Source organism: Staurois parvus, unplaced genomic scaffold (assembly GCF_062004578.1).
Source record: "Staurois parvus isolate SC_StPar_1 unplaced genomic scaffold, SC_StPar_1.0 ptg000525l, whole genome shotgun sequence".
Classification (NCBI taxonomy): domain Eukaryota; kingdom Metazoa; phylum Chordata; class Amphibia; order Anura; family Ranidae; genus Staurois; species Staurois parvus.
Genome location: NW_028318321.1, coordinates 2,944,475 through 2,965,630, shown reverse-complemented (window position 1 = coordinate 2,965,630; position 21,156 = coordinate 2,944,475). Strand labels below are relative to the sequence as shown.

The 21,156-nt window shown below is 39.4% G+C and overlaps 1 pseudogene; it reads left to right on the top strand.

Moving 5' to 3' along the window:
* The window catches only part of LOC149451694 (uncharacterized), a 203,539-nt pseudogene that overhangs the window by 10,342 nt on the left and 172,041 nt on the right, over positions 1-21,156 (top strand).

The window sequence follows — 21,156 nt, the reverse complement described above, 5'->3', positions numbered from 1 at the left end:
CACTTATTGACAATAAAGATCCAGAAGCATGTATTTTTCTTGCTAGAGCTTGATCAATGTTTTGCTAATTTCCAGAAATGATAATATCTATAAATGAAGGTATTGAGGATTTTTTTGTGAGACAGTGGTTTGGAACACTTCCTTATTTGAAGATGCTGCTGGTGAAAAAACTCTTTGTGATGATCCAAAAGCAGCAGAAACAAACGTTTCTGGAATGAGAACCCTGACGGGAAAAGCTACTCGCACTTTCAGTATGATCCTCATCATTTAATTTCATAAAATACCTGTATTTTGTAATGTCTTTAGGGCATCTCTGGCATGCAGGGATGTGTTTTGTCATCCTTGTAGCATTTGGAAAAGAATATTTTTTTCTCACAATACTTGCAAATTGCAGCTTTGCTCTCAGCAGAAATTGCACTGTAGAAATGTTTCCAAACTCTAGATGTTTGTTTCACCATTTTACTGAGAGGATGAAGAGAAAAAACAATTTACTGGCCAGACTGACTATAGATAAACATTATGCTGTGGTGGTGAAGAATATAAGTAGGAATCATTTCAAGGCTATAAAGATAAACTAATTTGTCAGACAATTTTACCCTCTTACCTGTCAATGAAGACCTGAGACAACAGAAAATATCATCTACTGTATCCCAACAATCACACACAACTGTAGAAGGTACAAGATGGAGCCCACAAGCATACTAAATTGGGGCCTTTCCTCTTCAGTGCCCCCCAGTGGCACAAATGCATATTTCGGTCTGAGAACTGCATTTAGAAGTATAGTGTTTCTTGAATTGTATTCCAGGATTTACTTCTTTTCAGCTGAGAGAACTTACAATAATTTAAGCCTTTACATCAGGGGTGTTCAACCTGTGGCCTGTGGGCCATATGTGCCCCTCAGTGCCCCCTGATGTGGCCCTCAACCTCAAACCAAGAAAGTGCACTTCTTTTAATCCTGTGAGTTTGGTGCGCTTTCTGAAAGTGCACCACACCTGCAAGATATAACAGAAGTCTATGGCAAAGCACAGTTAACCCGCAGGAGAGCCGCAGGTGCGAGTCAAAGCACCTGTGAAAACAAATTTATAGAGAGCTCAGGACAGTAAGGGCTCACTTACATTTGTGATTTGGGGGATGGTAAAACTCCATAGCTGACCCGTATTTTTACCACCAACACACACCCCTAACCACTGATGTAGCATCGGGGGTTGCAATGGCAACCCTGCGCCATACACCAGGGGGCCTGTGCAGTCTCCCTGTCACATTCTGTTTTACGCTTGGACAGGAGGAGCGGCATATACAGGAACTGATCCTCTCGGTTCTCCTGCCGACATATAGCATCTGCAGGAAGAAAATAGTGGTGTGAACCTCCTGCGCTCACAATAATATTTAATAATAATAATTAAAAGCAAGAAGCTGCCAACATTAAATCACTAGCTAATCAAAATACAACAAAGTGCAAAAATGTTATATGTCCCCTCAATTATAAGTAAATAAACATGTCTATTAAATAGCCTCGTGTTTATAAACACACAAAAAAACTCCTATAGTGATGGTGAAAAAACAGTCCTAGTGACTGATAATAGTGCGTGTTTTACCAAATATATATAGACATATAAGATGCACTTAATACATGTACATATATATATATACACACACCTACACAAATCTCATAAAGTGAATAAAAACAAACTCGTGTGCAAAAGTGAATTAAAATAAGTGCAATAATATACACACAATATACATTTTCATGCGTTTTTAAAGTCCAACTTTCAATAATCACACTCCAGTGAACAAAATAACTCGTGCTGATATCCGTGTGAAAAAACGTGAATTGATAGCTGTATAGAAAATCATCCGATCACCGGCTGAATGAGCCTCTCACCTTACAGACTCGACCCTTGCGAGTCAAAGCGTTTATACAGAATCCCTCTCACAGATCCTCCAGGTTAGTATCACTCCAAATGACAGCTCCCAATATATGCGGATCTCTCTCTAGGGATCAGGACTCCAATAATAACTTCTTCTCCAGGCAGGATCACATACTGCGCTAACCACTCACATGTAACATAAACACAAAACTCCCATAGTGTAATATGTTTATTGCCAAAGTGTGGTAAAAAAGAATGCGCACTTACATTAGTATAAATCAAGGCTCCTACCACATGCTTTTGGATGTTATCTGCATGGGTGTACAGGGTAAGAAAAGGTGTACCAAGATGGCCGCCACGCCGGAAATACGTCACTACGTCGGGCCTACGCGTTGCGTCACAGTACCATGTGACTTCCTCAGGGCTGACATGCGTAGTGGAGGACTTCCTATAAATACCTTGCTTAATCGAGTGTACCTCCCCAAAGGCGGGTCAACACCCGCTCTACAGGATATTCCGCGGCCATGTTTTTGTAGCAAAAAATACATTGCTCAGCCCAATAGGGCTAGCGTATCAGAGAATGGGGACGGAAACTAGAATCTCTACTAGATAGATCCATATATATATATGCATCTCTTACACAGTGGACCTATTCATAACGCAATAGTATATAAACGGACCAGTATAAAGAGTATATAAACGAATATTATACCACTAACATATATTATTGATACCCTATCTGTACCAATAACGCAGGAAACATGGATGTAAATAGTGGTAGCTACTCTAGAATAAAGCACTACATATATAGACACTATCTGGAATTGAGCCAACCAAAAAAACAATAAACATTAGCGATACACAACCCTTCATTATGATTTTTATTTATTATAGATTTTTAAAATATTTAATTAATTATTAAAATCATATATATAAAAATACCTAAATAAAATATAAAAAATATAAAATATATATATATATATATATATATATATATATATATAAAATACACAAAAAAGGATCAAAAAATTTTGACACCCCACCTATAGCCTATTACTGTAAATCCATAGAGGTCACATCCAAAAACCTGAGTTTACAATCAAGCCATATACATTTATATATTATTTATAAAAACTATCTTTTAAAAAATTCCTTTCTAAAAACAACAAAGTACACCAGAATTTTTTCATATAAAATCATAAACGCACAGACCAAACCTTTTTAAAAGAGGGATACTGCATATAAATCTTCTGAGCACACACAAAGAAAACTTTACCAAATACCTCATAACTAATAATAATCTCACTTGTATCAATAATCCAAAATGAAACAATTTAAATCGAACTCTATGTTCAGCCCTTTCGGAGTATAAGTTTGCATGTTGTAAATCCACTTGGATTCTAATTTACTTAGGGATCTCACTTTGTGACTGCCCCTCCAATGCTTCCTATATTTAGTAATACCCCAAAATAGTAAGTCTTTAGGATCTTTATTGTGGTGTTTGGCAAAGTGCTTTGACACACTATGTTTTGGGAACCCTTTCTTTATATTCTGTACATGTTCCCGTAACCTAACACAGAGGGGTCTTTTTGTCCTCCCTATATACTGCAAACCACAGCCACACTGCAGTGCATAAACGACACCCTCCGTTCTACAGGAAATAAATTCATCAATGGCAAACTCTTTCTTATTACTAGATGAAATAAAATTCTTCCTCTTTATATTCTTTCCTTTTGTGGCTTTACAGGCAAAGCATGCTTTACATGGGAAAAACCCTTTTTGATCTAAAACGTAACCTTATTTTTAGCAGGGGGGATCTAAAACACCTTTTACCACTCTATCCCTCAAACAAGGGGCTTTTCTATACCTAAAAACTGGAAACTCTGATATCATTTCTTTTAAAATCGGATCTGCCTTTAATAATGGCCAATGTCTTCTAAAGATTTTCTCAACCTTCTTATAGTGAACATTAAAATCCAAAAAAATGGCCAGCTGATCCACTTGATCATTACCACTTGTATTTTTATTTTTATCTTTGAGAAATCGATTTCTCATAGATAAAAATAAAAATAAAAATACAAGTGGTAATGATCAAGTGGATCAGCTGGCCATTTTTTTGCAGGAGGAAAATGTTCCTTATGCTATTCAAAATAAAAAATGTAAATTCTGAACCTTTTAATTTCACTGTGGCCTGCAACCAGCTACCAAATCACTTAAGTAGTCCTCTCCATGCTATTTTTGTGGTAGAGTGAGTCAGCAGTAGGAAGCATTGGTATTGACATTGAGCAATTTTATTATAGACTTTTTTTATATTGTTCTGATGTTATGAATAAAATGTATAATTGTATACAGAAAAAAGTGTGGGTTTCCCTTCAATGTTGGTAAAGTCCTATATTTTGTGTTTTCTTATTTACAGATATATTACTTATCATTGTAAATGAACAATACCACACTTTTTTTTTCATTTCTCTGCAGAAAAATAACAAAAGACTGCCTCTAAAAGAACAAAACAAAAACAGTTTTTTTTTCCAATTTTCCAGTTTTTTACCAGGCATTCCCATCTCTAGTTACAATCCTCTCTTACTCTATTCAAAATAAAAAAAAAATTCTGTCTATAGTTCCAGTTCCAGCCATTTGTGCACATTAAATGGAAAATTGTATAAAAAAAAACTTGTGTGTGTGTATGTATATTTATATGTATATGTATATGTATATATATATATATATATATATATATGTGTGTGTGTATGTATGTGTATATATATATATATATATATATATTTATTATTTTTTTTTTTTTTTTTTCTACAAGTGAACATTTATTGACAAAAAAGATTTCAAGTACAAATAGTTTACAAGTCATTCAAGTGCCAACAAAAACTGTACTATACAGACACAAAGACATCTCCAAAAATATAGTGTCAAGTATAGAATGCAATTTCACATAGTTTGACAACATATCAAGTTGATCTAGGGATAAACACGGAGCAATATGCCATTCATCCAGTAAAAAAATTGCCATAAAATAATACAATCCCCAACCGAAATCCAGGCTATCTAGCCAAAATATAGGAGCAAGGAAAAGGAAGGTATGAAGGACTAAGAATGGGAACAGGTGAGGGAAGGGCAGTAGGAAGAAGAAAGGAGGATGGGAGGGTGTAAAGAAAGTACAGGGACAGGGCAGGGAGAAAAAAGGGGAGGGGGGCAAGTACAAGGGGAGGCAATAATGTTAGAGGCTCATTATCTAGCCTGGACTGGGTTAAATGTTCATCAATTGAGCCCCAGGAGTCTATCCAAGCAGACCATATTTTGTTGATCTTTTTCAGACTGTTTCTATTAACATACATGAGCTTGTATAATGGCAAGACAGTATTATTGGTTGAGCGCCAGGCAGTAACATTTGACAGAGTGGTAGATTTCCAACACAGAAGTATCTCTCTGTGTGCATAAAAGGTGCTGTGTAAAATATTTACCATCATTTTCCTATCCTGGCACCATTCCATGGCAGCATTAATGTGTTTTAGTATGCTGCCATGTCGGTGCCAGGAAAATGGAAAATTGTATCAAACACTTAAAGTAATTTTCCTTTCCTGCCACAAATACATAGCAGCATACTTCAGCTACTCTAAAACCAATAGCCACTATTCTGTACTCTCACTCGTGGACCTCTCTTCAGCCTTTCATACAGTTAACCACCCCCTCCTCTTCAAAATACTCTATTCCCTTAGTCTCCATGATTGTACTCTTCATTGGTTCTCATTGTACCTACCTCACCGCACCTTCAGTGTCCCTTACAGCTCTTTCTCCTTCTTTCCTATTCCTTTTTCCATTGGGGTCCCCCAAGGTTCTGCTATTTTTATGCTGAGGACACCCAAATCTATATTTGAACCCCCTCATCTCACCCCATCGGTTTCCTGACGTATCACTGATTTGCTAACAGACATCAATATGAATGTCACACCACTTCCTCACCTGATAATATTTCTTCCCCCACATACCCCTTCCTCTAACTTTTCTGCCAAGATTGATGGCATAACTATCAGTCTGTCCCTGCATGCCAAAGTGCTATGGGTAACCCTGGACACTGAATTCTTCTCTCCGCCCCACATCCAATCGCTGTCATAATCATGTCGTCTCAACCTCAGCAAAATCTCCAAAATATGCCCCTTTTTTAGCCAACAACACCATAAAGCTTTCAATTCGCTGCCTGGTTATCTCTTGCCTTGACTACTGCAACTCCCTCCTCATTGGATTACCTTTACATAGGCTATCCCCCTTCAGTCCAACATAAATGCTGCTGCCAGACTCATCCACCTTACCAACCATGCAGTGTCTGCTACTCCTCTCTGTAAATCTCTGCATTGGTTTCCACTCATCCAACAAGTAAAATTCTAAATTCTAACAACCTTGCCCCCAGCTACATCACTAACCTGGTCTCCAAATGCAAACCAAACCATTCTCTTCAGCCCTCTCAAGACCTCCTGCTCTCTAGCTTCCTCGTCACCTCCTCCCATACTTGCCTCCAGGACTTCTCCAGAGCCTCTCCCATCCTCTGGAACTCATTACCCCAATTTATCTAACAATCTCCTAATCTATTCATCTTTAGGCAATCCCTGAAAACCCTTCTCTTTAAAGAAACATATCCTGCTCCTAACAAATATATTGTGTTTTTACTTTCTCTATCAGCTAATCCACCTCCGTTATTACCTTTTGTATCATTTGACCCTCCCTCTTAGATTGTAAGCTCTAACAGGTAGGGCCCTCAGATCCCTCTTGCATTGAATTGTATTGTAACTGTAATTTCTCCTGCTCTTTATAAAGCACTGCCAAACTGTTGGCACTATATAAATCCTGTATTATTATTATTATTATTATAATAATACTCTTCTCACTTTTCATATTAGTATTTTTTTAAGGGAAATTCAGAAAAATAATTTGTCTGAGCATTTGACAGTACCCTTATGGACTCAACAAATTTTGTATAAAATTTTGATTTCCATGCATTTATTTTAAATTCTACTTTTTTGGGATCCATGTGTGCATACAATGAGCATGATTTTTCCTTGACGGGTAGAAGTTCAGTCATGCAAGAAACATTTTCCATCCTTCTCCTTTGATTTCCCTCATCACTGCAGTTGAAAATGCACTTCAATTTGACCCCCCATAACTATTTGAAAATTGTATGAACATTAGGCTGCAAACTGATATTGTTAGAGGAAAGTTAAAAAATCTAGAAACAAGGACACTGTTGTAGCCAAACTAGAATACCCATGAGCCAAAGTAACTTGGAAAATGGAACAGATATGGCAACACTGAGCAGCAACAGACTGATGAGGTCATCTCACTGCTCTCTCCTTTTGACAGTAGGTTTGTCAGATTGGCTCCTAATACTTTCCTAAATTCTCGCGGGCTAAGAAATGCTGAACAGTAAATTACAAGGGGCAGAAAGTAGGTGAAACGTATAAAGTTTAACTAGTTGTATTTAAAAATACACCTATTTTAATAAATACTCAACTGCATTGATTGGTGTTTTTATATCTGCTTGGAGTTCAGCTTTAATATTTAAACCCAAGGATAGATATGTGTTTATCTCCGGTCTGTTTAATTATTCAGTAAATCATACAGTAAATACATCTTGTTTGATGTGAATAGGTTATTACATATTTTTCTTTTGGGATGCACTGGAAAAGTCAGTGGTCTGCTATCTGAAATCAATTGATTTTGCAACAAAGCAGCAAAGGTTTGAGCAAAATCAATCTATTTCATTTTTATAAACATGTGATATAGATATCTGATCTTTTCCATATGAACTTTCATAGTACTAAATCATCAATTTACAAATTTTTTGTTAGACATGCCACTGTCACAACCTTTTGCCAAGTGTCACCTGTAATAATGATGTTCATAATTGGACAGAAGTCTTTTCCTGCTGCATTCACCACCTGTCTATCCTGTAATTGCCATATGTTTCAGTTATATTTGCTAAAATTGTCGCTTGAATGCCTTTCTTGTGCCCCTGGGACTCTGATCTGGGACTCTGATCTGGATCCCAGTGCCATTTGCAACTGCGCTTCAAGGGATCCAGCAACTCCAAGAGAGACCTGGCTCTCTATTCACCAGAGCCTGAAGTAGCAGACTCTTAAGTGGTTTAAAAGAGCATTTAAACATTCAAATAGGAAGAAAAAAGTGAACTGCCCATTTCAGCTGTTTGCTCTTGAATGTTTACAGCAGCTTTTCTCAACATTTTATAACATAGAGCAGTGGATTTCTGCAGACCAGGAGCCAGATGCAGCCCTTTATTTACTTTTACCCGGCCCTTGTGGCACGATTTCATCCACTGATACCAACAATGGGGCACAATTCCTCCCACTGACACCAATGAAAGGGCACAATTCCTCCCAATGACACCAACAATGGGGCACGATTTCTCCCAATGACACCAATGATGTCCATTTTTGGAGATTTGGGTGGAATGTGTCAGAGTTGGCTGTTTCTCTACTTTTTTGTGTCATACCAATACAAACAAAAGAAATAAACATGAGAATGTCTAAAAATTTGTAATTGCAACACTTTTCTGGGCGAAGTGGTGCATTATCTGACAGAAATGCAGGTGGACCAATATTTTTGGCCATGACTGTATATAAGGATAAATGAAATAACAATGTGGCATAATTAGCTTTTTTGACACCTAGGACTAATAAAAAATAATAGAAATTAAACACATGATAATAATGGCTACGGTTAGACAGTTAAAACTGTAGTGATTCCTCTTTACGTTGGCAGTCAGTTGGCCCTTTTAGGCCCTTTATTCCTATTGTAAAGGTCCTTTAACACTGGGAATAAAACACCTTAGTGATAACCACAAAGATAATTTGTGTTATTGGGTACTTATCTGAGAAGCATAAATTGTTTATTGCTCAAGAAACTCCTGGCAACCTCTGGAAGAAACCCTAGGGCTCCCCAGAACCCTGGTTAAGAAAGTCTGGTTTAGAGTAATAAAAAGTGCCACAATTTTTTGTGTCTACAGCATAAATTCAACTGCATGATGCTACAGTCTGTTTCTGCCATTTTTGGAGAACTCATATGCTACTACACAGAAAACTCATAATTCCATCCAAACGTGGGGCTCTATTGCTATGTTCTTTGTAATCGAACCCTGGGTCCTGGGCTTGTTCAATCCGAGAGGCTCCACTCTCCCTGCTAGATCTTGCTTTTTGAATATGAAAGATGCATAGGAAGTCGTCAGCTGACTTGGGCTGCAAAGCTGCACCTACAATCTACTGTACTTTTACATAAACTGATCTTTTCACCTGTTTCTTTCCAGTTACCACTTCCTGGTGTACAATGTCTCTGTCCTATACTGGCCAGCCATGCGTCCATTTCTGAAGCCAGGCAGTTGTCATCTCCTTACTAATAGCCATGCTAGTGTTTTGAAAGCTTTGGGTGAAATGGATGATGATTGTCTTATTGAAAGGAGAACGCTCACAAATGTTTTCTTTGCTTAGTCATGTTACTTGGGCAAACATTACTCCTCTGTCTTATTAGGGAGCTGTTAGAATTTTTGCTGGATGAACAGAAGATACAGGAAGCTCAGGACTGTGCATCACTGGCTACTGAGTTTATTAAAGCCGATGTCCCTCACAAATACCCTCTACTATTTTCTAAGATGGTAATTTTCTTTGTCTTTATTTTATGTGTGATCTAAGTATCTGTATTAATATCTCTTGTAGATTAACTCTTAAAATAATAGTGTATTGGTTTAACCACATGCCCTCCAGAGGATTTACCCCCCTTCCTGACCAGGCCATTTTTTGTGAAACATCGCTGTGGCCCTATACATCTCTATGGAGTGCTTTAGCAGGCACCTGTCAAGTGCAAAATTCCCCCTAATTTTTTCTGAGTCACACTGCAAAGCCTCATGGTCATGGCAATATGCATGGGGCTGTCTAGTGGCCATTCTTCAGTTGTAACAGGTGGCTGATGCACATTAAAAATGTGTTAATTGCATGGTTTTGCTGCACCAGCAATGCTCATGTGAAAAATGCCCTAAAGGCCTACTTCCATGAGATGGAGGAGCTGCTAAATGTCTTCCCATTTCCTACCTCCCTTGTAAACTTTTTGAATGTGTCCACTCCATTACATCATGCTGATTGATAACAAAACCTACATAAAACAAAATGTCGAGAGCTGTACTATATCATATCTATGATATACTGTATATACTGTTTGTGAGGTGCAGCAAGAACGATACCTTGTAGAGGAATTACATTAATAAGCACAGTCGGTGAGTAATACTAAAAATGCATGATTAGCAGGTAAACACTGCAAACAAATAACAAGGTAGCCAATGATACACAATAATAAATTGAACAGGTGTAAGTAAAGTAGAGCATGTTAACAATAAATCGATGCAAAACCAATTATACACAATGTACATGGAGATACTGGTAGAGAGAAGCAGGATGCTGGTCTAGGAAATTTGATGACCAGAGCCACAAGGTAACAGGTAAAAAGTTAAAGCTGAACTCCAGCCTGGATGAATAGATTATTATTATTATTATTATTATAATCTATTACTCTACTTTCTCTCCTCTGAACTACCCACTATCATTCTCGGAGATTTTAACATCCCCATTAATGTTAACAACCTGGCTACATCCCAACTCTTCAACCTAACCTCATCTTTTGCATTAGCACAATGTATACAGTCCTCCACTCACTCTGATGGGAATACATTAGACCTTGTTTTCTCCCATCTTTGCACTCCCTACAACATCACAAACACCCCCTTTCCTCTCTCTGATCACAATCTCATCACCTTCACAGTCTCATCACATCTTCAAACACTTTTCCCTCCAAGCAGCAAACAATTACCCGCAGAAACTTTCACAACTTGAACCCTGCTCCTTTACACTCTGCAACTGACCGCCTCTATGACAGAATCTCTCCCCTGTCTTGCCCTCACCTGGCCACTATTGTCTACAACAGTTCGCTTTCATCCACACTAAACTCACTTGCTCCTCTAACAACACGAAGCATCAGGTCCCGACCATTACAACCTTGGCAGACTGACGACACCAGAAATCTTAAACGACAAAGACGTGCACTGGAGCGAGTGTGGCATAAAACCAAATCTCACCAAGCATTCACCCTATATAAATCTGCTTTCTTAACATACAATTCCTCCCTCCATGCTGCCAAACAAGCCTACTTTGTCACTCTTATCAATAGTTTATCATCCAGTCCTTGTCATCTCTTCTCTACTTTTAACTCTCTACTTTCTCCACCTTCACCTCTACCCAGCACCTCACTCACTGCTCACGAGATTGCAAATCATTTCAAAAGCAAGATTGATGCAATTCGTAGGGACATCTACTTCACAGACATCTATCCCACTTAGCATACCTTATACTAAACCTCCCTCGACACTTTCCTCTTTTGACCTTGCTACTCCTGAAGAGGTCACTAAGGTTTTCTCAGAAGCCCGTCTCACTACCTGCCCCCTGGATCCTGTCCCCTCACAACTACTATGGTCACCCTCTTCTTCCATCCTATGCTCCCTCACACACATCTTCAATCTCTCCCTCTCTAACGGTGCCTTCCACACCCCTCTAAAGCATGCGCACATCACTCCCATACTTAAAAAGCCCTCCCTGGACCCCACCAACCTGAACAACTTAAGACGCATCTCCCTGCTCCCATTTACCTCTAAACTCTTAGAACGCCTAGTCTACAATCGCCTGAGCTCCTACCTCACAGACAACAACCTCCTTGACCCTTTACAGTCTGGCTTTCGCTCTCTACACTCCAGTGAAACTGCCCTATTAAAACTCACTAATGATCTACTAACTGCTAAAACCACGGGCCACTACTCCATACTACTCGACCTCTCTGCGGCTTTTGATACAGTTGACCATCCCCTACTCCTCAAAAAACTCCACTCTCTTGGCCTCCGAGGCTCTGCTCTCTCCTGGTTCTCCTCCTACCTATCGCAGCGCTCCATCAGCATTACTTATAACTCTGGCTCCTCCTCTTCACTCCCTCTTTCTGTAGGGGTCCCTCAAGCTTCCGTCAATGGGCCCCTACTCTTCTCCATCAACACCTCCTCCCTTGGTCACTTTATAAACTACCATGGCTTTAACCTCCCCGGCGGTATTCCCGAGTGTAGCTCTGGGTAAAGTTTCAGTACTACAAGGGGTAACCCCGAGCTACACTCGGGAATACCATGCAGCGCTGCTCCGCGATCCCTTGCTCACTTACCTTGTCCTGCATTCCCGCGATGCCCCTCCTGCAGTGTCCCCGGTAATGTAATCCAGCGGATGCCAGCATCTGTCATCTGGGTTCCATCCCCTGCGAGCGTCGGGACGTACGGGGGACTGAACGGCGGGAAATTTGAAAATGACAAAAAGCGACATTCACTAAAACCACATAGTATTCCATTACTGTATCAAACTATTTCACATACATTTTGTCCCGAGTGCTTTGTCCTGTGCCCTGCCTGCATTTTTACTATTCTTTCTGCCTGGAAACTGAGAAACGTCCATGGCGTCCAAAAAGCGCCCTTTAGGTCCAAAGCAGTTTTAGAACAGCGATAGTAAATTAGAACCACTTGCAGAATTGAGTGATAATGATTCGTGGGGAAATTCGTCATCAGCACTGAAAACGATTTTGCGACTTTGCTCAGTGATGTGCGAACTTGGCGCTATATTTCAAATTTCAGTGTTTTTGGTTTGATTATATTATTGAATTAAATGTATTATTATATTATTTTTTATGATTATTTATTAAATTATAATTTATGATTTTCTGTTTCAAGTTTTATCCTACCCGGGATGTTTACTAGACTCTGGTTTGGACAGATTTAAGTGAGTTATTCCTAAGAATTACAGGCCTACAATATAAAACGCCAAATTTCCATGCAAAATACTGGTACCGCTTTCAGCACCAAAAATCTGAAATAATCATACTGCCAGGGAGGTTAAGTACCATCTCTATGCTGATGACACACAAATCTATCTTTCTACCCCTCACCCCTTCAGTCTCCTCTCGCATTACTAACCTACTAAGTGACATATCGGCATGGATGTCACTCCACTTCCTCAAACTCAATCTTTCCAAAACTGAGCTCTTATTATTCCCTCCAGCCCGTGCCCCCTCCCCTAACTTCTCCATCAAGATCAATAACACAATCATCAGTCCCTCCTCTCATGCCAGGGTGATAGGTGTAACCCTAGACTCCCATCTGTCCTTTCAGCCCCAAATCCAATCGCTGTCCAAATCTTGTAGACTTCACCTCCGCAACATCTCCAAGATACGCTCGTTCTTAACCTCGGAAACTACTAAGCAACTTATTCACTTCCTTGTTATCTCTCGCCTTGACTATTGTAACTCCCTCCTCATTGGCCTACCTCATCGCAGGCTATCCCCTCTTCAGTCTACCATGAATGCTGCTGCCAGACTCATCCACCTTACTAACCATTCTGTATCTGCCACCCCTCTCTGCCAATCCCTCCACTGGCTTCCCATTGTCCAACGGATAAAATTCAAAACATTAACAATAACATATAAAACCATTTATAACTCTTCCCCAAATTACATCAGCAATATTGTATCCAAATATCACCCAAACCGTACTCTCCGCTCCTCACAAGACTTCCTGCTTTCTAGCTCCCTTGTCTCCTCCTCCCATGCTCATCTCCGGGACTTCTCCAGAGCTTCCCCCATCCTCTGGAACTCTTTAATCCAATGTATCAGACTATTGCCTACTCTGCTCACTTTTAGGCAATCTCTGAAAACCTATCTCTCCAGGGAAGCCTATCCTGCCCTCAGCTAATAATGGAATCTTCTACTCTACCTACCAGTCCATCCTCCACAGTTATAACCTTTTGTACCACTAACCCCTCTCTCCTAGATTGTAAGCTCCAAGGAGCAGGGCCCTCCTATCCCTCTTGTATTGAACTGTATTGTTGCTGTATTGTCTCCCTTTATATTGTAAAATGCTGAGCAAACTGTTGGCGCTATATAAATCCTATATAATAATTATAAAGGTGCTTCATTAACTTTGTTTTAAAATGTATTCTTTTTAACACGCCCCCTATTCCTCCTGTTTCATGGTTGTTAAAGTTTGTGCACTGCAGTTTTCTCCCTACAGAGAATTGTCTCCTCTACCTTTTTCCATGTAGTTTTTCTGACGTGCTGACGCCACACTTTCTGAGTGAGCTTGATCTCTGCTGCGGTTGGTTGTGACCCACCTGCCATGAAAGCTCTGACATGAGCACCACCTGCTTGGATGTCAGTAAATTCTCTTGATATAATGGGAAATGTAGTCTCCCAGCTTTGGATGTGGCTATAGCCTCCCCCCCCCCAGTGCCCATTTATTACAGGTACTCATATAGTGCCATCAATTTGGACAGTGCTTGACATATATATTGTACATTCACATCACTCCCTAACACTCAAGGAGTGTACAATGTAATGTCTCTAACTTACATGCATACATACACATACTAGGGCCAATTTAGACAGGATCCAGTTAACCTACTAGTATGTCTTTGGAGTGTGGTAGGTAACTGGTGTACCAGAAGGAAACCCATGCAGGCACAGGGCGAACATGCAAACTCCAGGCAGGTGGTGCTGTGGTTGGGATTTGAACCAACAACCCTAGTACTGCCAGGTGGAAGTGCTAACCATTTAGCCACTGTGTTTCCCCATGCAAAGTAACACTGAAAGAAGGAGCTGATGACATCACATGAAATATAAAACTTAATGTCTCAAGAAATAAAGCATTTTTTTAATTTAAAAGCATTTTTATTGAAGGTGGAGAAAGTAAACTAACGGTCAATGTGGCTGGGATCCTGGAGTTTTGCTGGAGAGTAAGGGATATAAAATCTAAAGGCAGCCAGGCAAAGAAGACAGGAAAAGTGTTACCATTGGCACCATTCAACTACAGACTCCCTTCACACCTTGTTTCAAGTCTGAGCGCAGACTGACTACTTAGGCTTTCCTTTGCTGCTCAGAATCCTTGCATTGCAGTAAATCTATTATTAAGCTCATTTATAAGTAAAATAGATTAAAGGGAGTAACCAAGGAGGAGGATGAGAACACTACAACAATATTTTTTTTTACAAGCAACGAATGTTGGGTGGGTGGCCTCAATTTTCAGCTTATCAAGCTCAGGTGACAATGGGTGAAGGTGGTCTATGAGCTGGAGGAAGATACCCGGTGGTGGCCATTAGAACTATACGTTGCTGGAACATTTTTCAAATGAAAAACAAATCGGCGCTGGGAGAGGACCACACATAAAGAGTCTAGATAGGTTAGTGACAAATGATGGATACAGCAGGAGAAATACAAATAGGGGAATAAGCATACAATAGTAATGAGTTCAAAATGGGGTGGCGATGAAGCGACAAATGGAGACGGGGAAGTCCATAGTCAAAGGGTCCTAGGTGGTGGATGGATAGTGAAGGTAGCTCCCCATAGAGCGAAGGAGAACTCTGTAGAAAATAAATCAGATACAAGGGGGTGCCAATCTCAGTGTAGAGGGTTAAAGATGTATTGGTAACAAGAGGTTTAAAAGCTACTCACAAATGTAAGAAGTATAATAGCATGGTAAAGGAATGCCTTTGGTAAGACCTCAGTCTGCCAGTGATGTGTAGATGGATCCTGGTGGTGCAGGATGAGCAGAGATGCAGCCGTCAGTGTTCAGCAATGCAGAGAGTTTTTGAAAGAGGAAAGTAGTGGGTTTGTGACAGCTGGGGTTTTTTCCTCCACACAGAGCACCAAAATACCCTGACAGTTGGGACATCCCATCAAAGTTTATTTAGCCAAAAAAGAAGTAGTTGCCTGAATTATAGCATGGTTAATTTATGCAGCCATTTAAGACAACAAATCATTTTAGATGTGTTCGTAGGTCTTTCATGACAATTTTAGCTGCATTTTTGAGGCTTTTTATATGAACCAGATGTAACACAGACTTAATAGCAGCCTTGAAACAGAACAGAGCTATATAATTCTGCAAATAACTTTTTATTACTGCAGAAGGAAATGTAAAAGAAAATTTCCTTTAGAAGGATGTCTGCTTGTATTCACTGAGATGTTGTAGCCATAATTCTAGATACAACTATTGTTTCTTATCAAAGGAATATGTTCACTAGACAGCAGTAGATCTCACTTTACCTGTAGTTTCCAGTTGGAGATGGGATACCAAACTGAGAATCCTGCTATGGTTTTGAAATCCCAGGACAGAATTTGAAAACAGGTGAATCTGTGCGTATTTAAGAGAATCCTGGTTCACAAAGTCTTTTTTATCTGTACTTAGTATAGTCGAGTTGTTCTAATAATTTATGTAAACCGCCTCTATCCATGTGACTAGTCAATTAGATCTATACATGCAAAGTGCATTTGATGTTTGTTTTCTCTCTGCCATGAATAATTAATTTTTCTCTTACATTTAGGTGCATCACAAATTAATTGACTCTGCTAAAGTGGCTAAGGAAACTAAAAGTTCAGCAAGTTTGTCAGTCATCTATAAAATTCAAAAGTCAAGATCGTAAGTATGGGTTATTCACTGGGGAAATTCACCTTCCAGTTATAATGCCATGCCTAGGTGATACAACAGAAAAATTAAAAAAGGTTTTTAAGTGGATATGTCAAATACCAGTGGAAATTAAGCACTATCATGGGCCCCTACTCTGTAAATGACACAGACTCCACCTGGGTGGAGTCCATGTGCATGACATCATCATGTATTTGAATGAAGGAAGTACTTGTGTATTCCCGGGATGAACTTTTGTGAGAAGCACGTTCATTCTTTTAATCTAGTAAGTGCAATACTTTTTAAATAAAGCTATCTTTTAGTGGTTTTATACTATGTAGATATTTTTGATGTTTCCACACATGCCCTTGTCATCAGAGGTTGATTTATGATTGCGCTGAGCATTTATATGGGGTCCATATGAGAGTGTCTGATCTAATGAATAGAGGGTGGTGGATGTACATCTTGATGGGTTCACCCTGCTGACCGGCTGTTTTGAATCACATATGCTGGTTTGACTCTATAGTTACTGTATGTGGGTCCACTTGCTCTGGTAAGCATGCATGGTATATAGAGGTGGTGGATCACTGAGCAACTATATTCACTTGGAGTGCCACTCCTAATTCATTTGAACAGTCATGGTGACTTCGTTTGGAATTGAACTTAAAATATCACAGCGGTGTTGATATATTTTGGACTTTATCCACTTTTCACTATTATTATTGTAAACTATAGTGTTGTATGCTTGTTATGTTGTATACCCTTTATATTCAATTTTCCACTTTTAGTGTTATATCACAGGTAGCGCTGCACTATATACTATTTATATACTATTTATGGTTTAGCCATTTTAACTTTTCAAAGCTTTATGAAAAAAGGGACGTATACCTTTACCATTCACTGATTATTGTGCTCCACATAAAGTTTCAATAAGAAAGAAAAAGTCAACGTTATCTGCTGTTACTGTGACATCTTAATAGACTCAACTATACAGTAGTACAAGAGGTGCCACACCAATAGTCAATAAGTCCAAAGTGAGTTTTATTGAACCATCAGGAAAATGTGCCCTGACGCACTGCAAAAATGGTTCAAGAATGGTTTGAGGAACACAACAATGAGTTTGAAGTGTTGACATGACCTCTAAATTCTCCAGATCTCAATCTAATTGAGCATCTGTGGGATGTGCTGGAAAAATAAGTCTGATATATGGAGGCACCACCTCGCAACCCACAGGACTTAAAGGATCTGCTACTGGCGGCTTAGTGCCAGATAACACAGCATACTGTCTAGTGGAGTCCATGCCTCGATGGGTCAGGGCTGTTTTGGTGGCAAAAGGGGGGCTACTCAATATTAGCTGGGTGATCATAATGTTGTGGTTGACCGGTGTATGTAAAATGAGATTCTGCCTCTAGTAGTTTATGCAGTGTGGAAAAGAGGATGTGTATTTTTTGGCCATTTGTTCTTATACCGATGCAGACAATGCACAATTCTGCTGTCACCGGCAGTTGGCAGGGCCATGCCAACAGGAAAGACAAATAAAATGAAGGAGACTTAGAAATTGGTTTTGCACTGGTAGCTAGGGTGGACTGTTTTGCAGTAATGGTAGTGAGCATGAAAATTTGTCCTGTCCAATGTCACCTGCTCTATATTTTCTCACTTAGGCAATTAAACAGCTCTTTGACAACAAAGGACATTTTTACAAGTCTAAGCAAAATTTATCAACTTGTGGTTGTAGCTCAGGAACCTGCTTTATCCTTATCCACATCTGAAAAGTAAGTTTAATTACTTATTTTGTTCTTGGTTCTTTTAGTGTCATGAATTTTTAAAGTAACTGAATGATTTTGCAATTAGCAGAATCTCCCAAATGTTTGAATAATGTGAACAGGGCATAGGCTTTAACATTGGCTCTTGCTGATCTGGAACTGCTTGCTAAGGGCTATTGCACTTTGCATATCATCTCTTATTTGGGATGATCACTATGCTACATAAAGGGCAGTTATCACAGCCCCTTACCATGGACATGCGTTTGGATGTCTTGAAGTGATTGTGGATTAGATAGGAGGAATCATATATGAGATCAAGCACGCTGATCATGTATCATGGTCAAGGTACAGTTATTTTAATAGAGGTTGAGTTTCATTTAACTATATTCACTTGACTCCATTATGATAGGTAATAGCATAATTCGATTAAAAAAACAGTCTTGGCTGTGATGATGGAAAGAGCCATTGGAGTTGATTTGCTAAACCTAGTGAGTACAAAATATGGTACAGCTGTGCATTGTAGCCAATCAGCTTCTAACCTCAGCTTGGTCAGTTAAGCTTTGTCAAGAAAAAAAAACTGGATGTTGATTGGTTTTTATACAGAGCTGCACCAGATTTTGCATTCTCCGGTTTTAGTAAATCAGCCCCTTACTGATACTAATGTAATAAATGCTTTTTAAAAAAAAAAAAAAAACCCACAGGGGATCTGAGCAACAGGGGATCGGTGCTGGGGGGGATTGGTGGAAAAGGAAGGGGACAGTATGGTAGGGGGCAGTTTATCACAAAAATAGACTAAGGGAAGCCACCTATAATGACACTGATAGCTAGTGTCATAATCATATCTCCGACTCACTTAACATGTAAGTGTGGATCCATAAACCCAAAAAGAATTGCATACTAAACAATATGGTAGTGTGACCAGAGCACCCCTACCCAAGGAAAGGAGGTTATTAAATGATCCACGCGGAGTAATATGGGTTCAAAGATTACAAACAGTATTTTATTCGATCACATGGATCATAGGGAGGTTAAACATGAGCACGGTGTACATATCAAACAATTAAAATCATTTTAAAAGCACTTGGCGTCCTCATTTCTGGGTCATTTTGGCAAGTAGAATACCATATAAGGCAATGTAAGGTAGTGGTGTGGCTTTGGTTCTAGGTTTCCATAGATCTCCAGCTTGTATTAGGATAAACCATATATTCGGTAAGTATATTTTCAGTATGAGCCAGGGTGTGTAGAATAGCCTTCTGGCCCGTGGAAACTGGAACATAAAAATAGAAATAAGTATATATGAAGATGTAGGAGTTAATCCCAGCTAAGCCCCACCAGACCTCCCTGTAAAGTGGTCAGTGAACACTTCATTACCTTCTCAGTTGTAAGCCTGTCATACCCGCTTCTCAATTGTAGAGACTTCCTGGGTAGCCACCCCAAGTGAAAAAAGTCCACAGTACCAAATGATTCTGGGGATATATATAAAAATTATAATATGGAACACAAAGCATCAATTAAACCCTGAAAACAGAACCAAAATATGGGTATATTACCATCAATGAGGATCAAGAGGACTCCCGTCGACTTGAAATAGGATCAGGTCCTTGATGCTTGTTTAAAGATGCATATGGGGGTGGGAAGCCAGGTGGTCTCAATACGTAATTCCCAACACATATAATATGTATGTAGCAGGCCGTGAGTACCTGAGTCTATAGACCCAATGAAGGCTTTCCAAAAGTTACTCACTCTGAGAAAAATAAAGCGGTTTATATGGGATATGGCTTTGTCACAGCAAACCGTGCCTCAATAGGATTGCATGTGTATATACATATATTTTTAATCCTCTAAAGAGGATTTCCAAAAGATTCCCCGAAAAAATAGGGTAAATTAGGCACATATAGTATACCCTCTTAACTCCATATATGCTCTATGAGTCTAAACAGCAGTGAGCTAAAATAACTTGCCACCGGTGGAAGATATATTCCCATGGGGGATTGCCGTTTGCGGACCGCTGTAATAGTAGCCTTATGGTAGTTTTCAGAGGGCCTCGTGCCTTCCTAGCAGGGAGCTGTGACACCGCCGTTCCTTCCCACCTCGTGGGCGCCGCACCCTATGAAGACGCCGAGCGTAGTGAAGTCATCACGTTGACGCGTTTCGTCCGCCAATCACCGCAGACTTCGTCAGAACTGGGAGGGGACTTCATTCCTTTGCCTTATATAGTGCACTAATTGCATACCAGCGAGTCTCCATGTCGCCCTCTTGTGTTCAGAAAATATCACTACATTCAAAAAATCAAAAGTGAATTAAAAAGCATGTATTTAAATTTTAAATTGACTGCTGGTAATAAAGAAGAGGGACCATATTAAAGTGAACCAGATCATCTTTAAAAAGGATAATAGAGAAAGGTAGTCATTGTAATTCAAGGGGTGGATCATCAAGACCAGGTTCAAGATCCTAATTTCAATATTATTCTAATTATGGTAAGAATTCAGTCTATGATAGGGAAAAGAGAGAGGGCCCCGGGGTTAGACTCATACTCTATCCAGGTACGTCCATATTTCCTTCCCATACATAATAACTCAATGCAGGCTATAGCTCAAAGGATAATAAGGATTCCAAAAAACTCAGTTTATAAAAACTTTAAAGTTGAGTTCTGTATTTAGTCCGTATGGGACAAGTGCACCCAGGGTATAAATCCAAAATTTTTCTTTTTGTAGGAGGACTTTGTCAAAGTCACCCCGTCGAGCTGAAATATTCAGCAGAAAGATCCCTTTCACTTTTAAGCCTTCTGTTTTCCCCCCATGTACTTCTCTAAAATGTTGTGCCAGTGGGTTCTCTTTTTCTCCCTTCCCTACGTTCCTATTCTCATTCCTAATATCTCTCAGATGTTCACCAATTCTAGTTCTGAGGTTCTTTTTCATTTTTCCTATATACATCTTCTTACATGGACATTCTATCATATATATTATTCTACTGCTAGAGCAATTAATGA